Raw genomic sequence first — 9533 nt, forward strand, 5'->3', positions numbered from 1 at the left:
CAGTCAATTATAATACAGTGTGCCAGGTGTTCTGGGGGAGGTCAGAACTGAGAGAGGTACCCACCTCACCTCTTTTAGGGGGTGGAGTGTGGGTCAGAAAGGAAGACTTCCTGGAAGAATTGATGCTTCAGCCAGAGCAGGCTACAGTGTATCTATGGAGGAGAGATGGGGTGTAGGATGGGAAGGAAGGTAATACATGAATGTATTAGTTTTCTATTGCTGCTGTAACAAATGATCACTAATTAAGTGGCTTAAAATAACCCAAATTCGAGAGGTCTGAAGTCTGAAAGAGGTTTCCTTGGGCTGAAATCAAGGTGTTGGCAGGGCAGTGTTGCTTATGAAAGCTCTAGGGAAGAATCCATTTCAGCTTCCAGAGGCCCCCTGCATTCCTTGGCTCCTGGACCCTTCCTCCCTCCTGGATAGTCCAGGACAGTTTCCCCATCTCAAAGTTGTCAACTGAGTCACCCCTGCAAAGTCCTTTTTGCTATGTAAAGGATATATTTACAGGTTCTAGGGATTAAGACAAAGATCTCTTCTGGTAGTGGTAGACCACTATTTTGTCTACCACAATGACCAAAGTGCATTTTGGGGGGAAGGAAAAGGGACCCCAGTTATTTAAATATATCTGAGAGGTTCTGTGCATAGTTTGAAAGATAGCATTATCTAAACCATTTACCTTCTTATACATTAATCTGAGTCTCATGTTATGCCTGTTCTGAAACCTCATTAATGGCCCCGTTCAAATGAAGAAACGAGCCACCATTTGATAGTTTTTCTTAGTAAAGAAAAAGAGAAATTAGGACAGCGTTAGTTCTTATAATGAAACTGTATGAAATTGTACCTTAAGAAGTAGTGTGGAATCAGAGATGGTTAATAAGTCTTGAGGAATCTTCACAGGGAAGCCTGTTGCTAGACTCAGTTTCCTTGCTTAAGAACTGGCCTATCTTGGTTTCCTTCTCATCTTGCTGTTCCAGTTTTGCAGTTCAGAGTAATAACCTGCAGGTGTGCCTCTTTATCACCTTCCCTGTCACTGAGCCCAAACTGGGGAGCCTTATGCCACCCCTGAATCAGCACAGGCCTCCCCAGCCGGTGTCAGCTGAGCCTGACCCAGCTGCTCTGCCCGCTTTGGCAGTGGCAACGAACAGGGCATTTCGGGTCCCACTGATCTCTCTGCGGTGGCAGAGGCCGGGGTGGAAAGGATGGTGGGTGCTTGCTCCGATGGAGTGGAACATGGATAAAGGACACCACAGATCTGCCACCCGGTCTGCTCTTGGTGGCTGAATGTGAAGGGTTAGCTGCTGTAGTGGGTGGAAGGGTGTAATTTTCTTATTTTTAAAATTAAACTTAGAGTTGATGATGAGGCATTGATAGAAAAATGACTGACAGACTGACTCGAAGCTTCTAATATGTTTGTCTCATAAGTGTTTTAACATTTATTACAAAATGTTTAAATTTATATTACATCTGTAAACTGATTTAAAAATTCCAAAGCAAGTGAAATTTCAGACATCATATATATATTTTTTTTAAATTTTTATTTATTTATTTATTTATTTTTTAAAAGTATTTATTTATTTATTTATGACTGTGTTGGGTGGGTCTTCGTTTCTGTACGAGGGCTTTCTCTAGTTGTGGCAAGTGGGGGCCACTCTTCATCGCGGTGCGCGGGCCTCTCATTATCGTGGCCTCTCTTGTTGTGGAGCACAGGCTCCAGACGCGCAGGCTCAGTAATTGTGGCTCACGGGCCTAGTTGCTCCGCGGCATGTGGGATCTTCCCGGACCAGGGCTCGAACCCGTGTCCCCTGCATTGGCAGGCAGATTCTCAACCACTGCGCCACCAGGGAAGCCCCAGACATCATATATTTTTAATACAGTCTTTCAAGGCAGGTTAAACATTGCTTCACCAGTCAGATGTGTTTGCCACATTTGTTTTCCCATCAGCCTCATCTACACTGAACTGATTCCCCTGTAGACAGTTGAGTTCAATGCTGGGGAATTTCAACAATCTGTGTAAGTGTTGGCTGGGGCCAGTGCTCTCCTTTGCCAAATTTGTGCTTTGCCAGTGTTTGTTCTTTCTTGTTAGCATTCCAGATTTGTTCCTAAACTGGCTTGCCTTTGGGTCCTGAGCCCTTTCTCTGTGTTCTAGCTGGAGCTGCCAGTGGACTCTGACATCATGGGCCTGGGGCTCAATCTGGCTTTTACTGCTTGCTCATTGTGTGAACACGAGCAGGTCACATGGCTGCCATTTGCTGAGCCCACCTCAGGTCAGGCAGTCATCACAACGCCCTGTCTTGTTGCAGGTGGACAAACAGAAAGCAGAGACGAGGACATGTTATGTCCTCATGGCTCGTGGGCGATAGAGCTGGGATTCAAAGGCAGCTGTGTTTCCGCATGTTTTTTGCAGGGTGAGATGTTCTGCAACGGGAGGTGGGTGAGGGCTGAAGGCTGAACAGTTGGGGTGACTATGGGCCCCCAGTCCCTCTTTTGGGAAGAATTCTACTATCATCTGTTTGATAATTACCAATTTATTGGAAAAAGGTTTGAAGCTAAAATAGGCATTGGAAAATAATTACGTTTTTACTCCATCACGCCTTCCTAAGTTATTTAACCTCCTGGAGAGTCTTTGTCTGCTGTAAACTCAGAATTATAATAATAGTACAGTCCATACAGAATTGTAGGAAAGAGGAAATGAAGTAACACAAGTGAACCATCTGGTACAGGATAGGGCCTCCCACACCAATTAGTTCTCTTCATCCCTATACAAAGGCTTTGCATCTAGGTATGGCTCAACTGTGCCTAGGGCATAACTGAACCATTATTTGGATATTTTTACATTATTTACAATAAAGGCTAATTAATTCAACAGATATGTGTTTAGAACCAACCGTGTGCCTAGAAATGTGTGGGTCTGTGGCCAGAGATGGCCTGGTGGAGGGTGGGGTGGGCAGCCAGGTAGTGTGGTGGCTGTGGGAGGTGTCTCCCCCGCCCCATCCCACCCCAGAGAGAGCCTGAAGTCTCAACAGCCTCCGTCAGGCTATTGTCTTTGGCTCTTTTCAAAATTTTTCTCTAAAATGCTAAGCAATCAAGAGAGGCAACTTCTCAGTTTTCCTGAGTTTGTTCCTGAGGAGGAGCGACCATAGCGACACCCAGGGTAGATTTGGATGAAGGCCTGAGATGAAGGGCAGGGATCAGTGGGAAGGTAGGGGCATTCTAAGGTCAACATTTATTTCCTTCCTGACTCAGCCAGAGTGGGCCGGTGCCAGTTGTCAGGGGGCTAAAATGACTCACATTATGTTCTCCGGGTCTCAGGCCTACAGCCCTGGTCTACGGATGCCTGTTGGATCTTTCCAGTGACACAGATGGGGTTTTGTCTAGGAAAGAGGGAAATGCAGGCCGATGAGCTGTGAGGAGACCAGCTGATAAGACAACCAGCCCCGCATCGGGGAAAGGAGATGGTGCAGATAAAGAAGCAGTGAGTCAGGGACCCAGAGTGACACACTGTAACTCCCACAGACACTGAGTTTGGGGAGGATAAGGTGAAAACACCAATTTCATACAGGAACCCCAAACCCCAGGAAAAGACTAAATTAGTTAAAGAAGACCTTGAACATTTTCCTAAACTTGGTAAAGTAAGGGATTATACTAGCTCTGCATCTGCCAAAAATGAGTTGTTGCACAAGCAAAAATGGCCAGGTAGGAAAATGAAGGTAAGATGTCATTCAGATCCAGACGTCTCCTGAGTGAAGAGAGTCCAGCCTAGACCAAGGGCTGGTCTGGTCGAGAAAAGATACCAAGAGACCTTCAAAAGGGACTAGCAATGAAATGAACAGTGACAATCACAAATGTTGATTTGTGCCAGGAACTCACCTAAACCTTTGCATGAGTGAGCTCACTCAATCCTAAAAATATCCTTATGAAACAGGTACTATTATTTTCCCTATGTTACAGACAAGGGAACTGGGACAGTCAGGTTAAGGTGCTTGCCTAAGGTCAGCTGTGAGGCCAGAGTTCAAACTGAAAGCCTGACCCCAGAAACCATGCTCTCAAGCACTCGCTTTCTCTCTACAAAGTGCACTGTTTGCGTAGAAGTCCTATGAGAAGCTAAGGCTGGAGCAGTGGTTTTTAACTGGGGCCAGACCTTCTGGATTGGTGAGCAAAAGTTAATGTGTCTGTTAGTATATGTTTTGGGTTTTTTATTTTCCCTAAGGAGTGGGAGAACATAGTATTTCCAGAGAAATCAATGACCCCACATAGGTAAAAATCCCAGAGGGTTAGGGGCCATTCTTGCACACCAGCCTCCCAACCAAGGCTTGGCTGCTGGGCTGCTGGTTGGACCACAGGGCCTAGGCTGACTTGTGTTCTCCGGGCCGACTGCCTGGTACCTCCAGCTGGATCTCCCAGGAAGGGTGTTTCCGGGGCTCAGCTGTCTGTCCTCATGGGAACTTTGGCTGGGAGAGATCATCCCCTGATAAGCATTTCATTTGCCAGGCTTGGCTTGGTGTATATTTACTAGAAGATGAAGCCTGTTAAAACAGAAAAATGGTCACTGCACTGTAACATTTTTCTCTAAGTGACATTATCCATGACTTCTACTGAGAAGAAAAGAGGCAAAATCCTTATAGTCTGGGCAAAGGCTTTTGCAATTTTCTGGTGACATTGATTATAGCTTATCTAACTTCATAGCAGATCTATCTTATTCACAAGGTACAATGTAGCTTGAAAACCAGAAGAGGGGCTGAGGAAGGGGGCATCACACTTATTTTCAGATAAGACTTTGTATTATGATTAAGTCACTTTTCCCAGACAATTTAGATTAAGCAGAGGTTTTCTCTGTGAAGATCAATGTGGTCACTGGTCCTGAGCAGCAAAGAAATATATATATGTTTTTTCTGCCATCTACACCTGACAGTGAAGAAGAACAACGAATCAGGAACAACGGATATGTTAGAGTCACTTGATTGGTGTCTGAAAAACCGTACCATTTTTGCTTTCGTAGGTAGTAGTGTAACTTTCAACACTCTTAATGTTAGATTTCAGTGAGAGAAATAGGAAAATGTCCTTCCCAGCAAAAAGATACATTCTACAATCAGAGTCTGATATCAGTTGTTGTATATCTTCCTGTCCCTTGATTCTTTCAATTTCCACTATCTTATCTGGAGGAGACAGTGGGAAGTGCTCTGGAGTAGAGAAGATACACTGGTCTTAAATTCCACTTCTGTCACCAGTCACACCTCCAGGAGCCTTTAGTTTCACATCTTTCATATCCTGACTGACTTTTTTGCTTGATTTATGGTTTATGTATCTGGTTGTACTTCTTTGTGGTTCTGACAATCTTGGCTTCATACATTTTGAGGCTGTGAGTGTGTTCAAGTTTAGAGTCATTATATCTCCCTGGTGAACTACACTTATCATTTTGTAGTGCATCCTTTATCTCTAACATTTCTATTTGCCTTCAAACATATTTTCTCTGATATGAATAGAGGTACCCAAGCTTTTTGTTGTTGGTTGGCCTGTTTGCCTTGTATACCTTTGTCCATCTTTTTGCTTTAACTCTTTCAAAGCCTTATGTTTTAGTGCATCTCTTGTATCAGTAAATAGCTGTTTCTTAAAAAAAAATTCAGTCTTAGCAAAGTCTAAAGTTAATCAAGAACTTTATTCTTGTCCTAAACAATACTAGGACCTTAGAATATTTTAACTACCATCATCTTTCTTGATTTATATGCTATTCTATCATATATTTTATTTCTACCATTTTTGTTTTGAGTGTTGTAGTGGGCACTGTGTGCGCTGCCTCAGTTCCCCTTCAGGACTAAGACACTCCTTCTGCCAGACGCTGGGAGAGTTGGTGGCTTATGGCTCCCAACTGAGTCCCTCATTGGGAATTGTTCTCAGCAGAAGAGAATGACCTGGCCCAAAGTCATGTACCCTCCCTGGTGGCAGCTCATATCCAAGCCTGGTTATTGTGTGTATGTGGCAGGATAAAGGTCCCCTTCCTGAAAGGTGGGACAACACTGGTGGCCATCCCAGCTCCAGAGCTCTCTGTGGGAACAGATGATGTTTTGTTGTGACTACATCACAATTCAACTTCTTTCTCTGCCAATTTCACTTCTTTTACTCCCCAACAGATGTTGCCCCCTAGATAACTCTCTAAAAATCCTCCTGCGTGCAAATCTCAGATTCACAGTCAGTTCCCAGGGAATCCCATGGGCCAGTGTTCATTTAGACTTACGTATTTTCCATTTTATTTGCTAATAATTTCTTTTTGTGTCTGGGATCAATTTCCTTCTGCCTGAATTACATCCTTTAAATTCCTATAGACAGAGCCCGTTGAGTGAAAGTCTTCATTTTGCTTTGTTCTGAAAGATAATTTTAATGAGTATGGAATTCCAGGTTGACAGTTATTTTCTTGCAGCTCATTGGTGATATTATTCTACTATTTCCTGATTTCCATTGCTGCTCTTGCAAATTTAGCTGTCACTCATTTGAAGGTAATCTGTCTCTTCTCTCTGCCTGCTTTTCAGATCTTCTTTTTGTCTTTGATGTTTTATAGTTTCACCATAGTGTGTCTAGAGGAGGGTTTATTTTTACTTAACTTACTTGGAATTCACTGAGCTTTCATATCCAGACCGCTGGAGGTGGAAGTTTCACTTCAGTAAAATAATAATGGTGATAATTTCTGCTTCAGTGGGACTGTGGAAAGATTACATGAGACAATTCATGGGTATTTCCTATAAGGCAGAATTTCCACAGTTGTGGTTCACTGAATTAGATATTTTCCCTGATCAGGTGTCTTCAACAAGTTCTGTGACCAAATAGATTTGGGAAGTGCTGGTTTCTGCACGCTCTCTTGGAGAGCTGCAAAGCTTATCAACATTATGAAAACCTTGGGAAGTCTTGCACTATTCTCCACACTCATTTGTCCTTAGAAGAGTTTTGTTTTAAACATCTCTTAACAGCTCATATTCCATGGAACACAGTTTGGGGGAATACCAGTGTATAAAATGTCGAGTGAAATGTTTTATTTAATGAGAAAGGAGTATTTCCCCCTTACAGACAGTCTAGGGTTTTTACTAAGCAAACAACAAGAAAAGGATCCATCACAAGGAAGCAGTGGCTCATCAGTGCCTTGTTCCAGGCTGCCTGAATCGAAACCTGTTCCTGGAGTGGCTCCCCACCTCCCTTGCTGTGAGGCCACCAGGAGAGAAGTGCACTCTTGAGAGTGTGGAGCCTTCCATGTTGACTCTAGGTGGCATACGCAGTTGTCCTTCTGGGTATTCTCCCTCAAAGGGGCATTGTTTGGATTCAAGGGCTAGTTTTTAAGAAGTTTATAGTGTAAGAAGGTTAGTTGCTGATTCTGAAGGAATAGACTTGATGTTAATGTGTGTTTGATTTGGGAGGCCTTCCCTCAGCCGAGAGCACGCCTCCAGAGAGAGCTGGGTGGAGCCGAGAATCCATAACATATTAAGAATGACCTTGAGGTTGAGACCCCCAAATGGTCACATTTCAAAAAGGAACATTTCTGATGTTACCACGCAGCCTCCGTCCATCGTCCATTTTTTTGAGAGAAATGAGAGGTGAGGTACAGAAAGTTAATCTCAAGTGTTTGGAGGAGTAAGGAGACAGGACTGTTTTCCTACCGGAGGAATAGGAATGCGTATCTCTACGTATTTGTAAAGTTGGTTTAGGTTCTTTAATGCTTCTTCCCTAGAGGTTTCAGGAACACTGTCTGTCTCTATTTCCCTCATCAGTGCCGTGAAGAATATTTTTAAAGTGCTGTTTCCAGTGTTGTCTGGGAGAAAAAAATGTCTTGAATCAAGCCTGGTCTTACTGAAAACTAAGACTAAGGCTCCTTCTCGATTCCCTTGACTCTTGGGAAGACATCGCCTGTTTCGAGTATGGTCACAACCACCCTGGGGAAGTGATGACGGTGTGTGATGGGGTGAGCTCTGCTTGCAGGAGTGACAGCTGTGTCTCTCACCTGGTAGTTGTGGACACATCTGCCTCAGAGGTACCTGAGCTCCTCGATAAAAATGCAGGTTTGAGGGCCCACCCCAGACCTACGCAGACTTTCAGCATTGTTCGTTTCCCCCCATGATTATGATGCACATTCAAGTTTGAGTTCGCTATAGGTGTAGCCTCAGGTATGCTCACTAGCAACAGCTATTTGTGGCTCAGGTCTCTTTGCCTGATTTTTTTTTTTTTAATTTTTATTTATTTATTTATTTATTTTTGGCTGTGTTGGGTCTTCGTTTCTGTGCGAGGGCTTTCTCTAGTTGCGGCAAGTGGGGGCCACTCTTCATCGCGGTGCACAGGCCTCTCACTATCGCGGCCTCTCCCATTGCGGAGCATAGGCTCCAGACGCACAGGCTCAGTAGTTGCGGCTCACGGGCCCAGTTTTTCCGCGGCATGTGGGATCTTCCCAGACCAGGGCTCGAACCCGTGTCCCCTGCATTGGCAGGTGGACTCCCAACCACTGCACCACCAGGGAAGCCCTTTGCCTGATTTTTAATGTAAGAAAACAAAATTCCTCCTCACACAAGCTTCAGTGGCTTCTCAGTGTCCACTCACTCTTCAGTTCTGAAATTTAGGGTCTGGTGGACGTGCTCCCTTCCATGGCCTTTGGAGCCTGCCTGGCCCGTTTGTTTGAGGTAACTGGGTTGAAATGGGCAAGGAGCCAACAAATATAATTATGAGGAATCTTACATCTCTAGATAACTGTCTATACTTTTCAAAGTGCTTTCAAAACGAAAGCCACAAACACGATTCATTGGATCCTCCCTACGAATCTATAAGATAAGCAGGATAAGTATCAATACTCCTGTTTTACAAAAGTGAAAGCTGAGGCTCAGCTAGATTAAATGATTCGTTCAAGCCCCTGAATGTAGACAGTGGTGGAGGCAGATTTAGATTCAAGGTTCCTTGCCTGCACCCTCCATTCTTTCTTTCCCACACGCACTGAACTCTCCCCACCTCCTTGTTCTCTCCCATCCTTGTGAAGGTTTTCACTGCCATTTCCACGAATCAGTGTCAACCTACCGGCCTCTCCATGCTCTTCTGTCCTGGCCATTGTAGACATGGTCATATTTGCCACCCCAAACACTTTACCAGCTGGACTGCCTGCCAGCAAGCCCTTCTCGACCGTGCGCACTCCCGTGACTGTACCTCTATAGACAGAGAAATGTGGTCCAAGGAGGAGGAATGTTTTGCCTAATCAGGCTGTTTTGCAAACATCCCTTCACTTTACCAACCTTCCTAACTCTTGATTTTGTAAAGCTAAAAATAACGTACACCAGTCATTGTGCCATCTGGAGGTAGGTGCATCTGTTTTCTTCTTCTCCTTTTTTCCGCCTCAGGACACGTGTACCTGCCTACGAAAAGGGGGTGAGTTCTGGGCAGCTTGGCAGAATGGTGAGGGAAGATATTTGCATAATTTGAACCCACAAATTTTAAACTGCAATAATAAGAAAGAGTTGCTGTTCTGATTACCCAGCACAAAGAGAACACTTTTCCAATTCTCCAGTTAATTTGATCCG

At 44.2% G+C, this 9533-nt stretch overlaps 1 long non-coding RNA gene across 1 annotated transcript; it reads right to left on the reverse strand.

Moving 5' to 3' along the window:
• Window positions 1–1564: 1564 nt before the first annotated feature.
• On the reverse strand, window positions 1565–8572 carry LOC309631416. Its single transcript, XR_014246256.1, has 2 exons — window positions 8499–8572; window positions 1565–8185 (listed from the first exon to the last, which is right to left on the reverse strand). It is a non-coding gene; the product is annotated as an uncharacterized lncRNA (long non-coding RNA).
• Window positions 8573–9533: the final 961 nt, after the last annotated feature.

Source organism: Balaenoptera borealis (assembly GCF_965194805.1).
Source record: "Balaenoptera borealis genome assembly, chromosome: 6".
Classification (NCBI taxonomy): domain Eukaryota; kingdom Metazoa; phylum Chordata; class Mammalia; order Artiodactyla; family Balaenopteridae; genus Balaenoptera; species Balaenoptera borealis.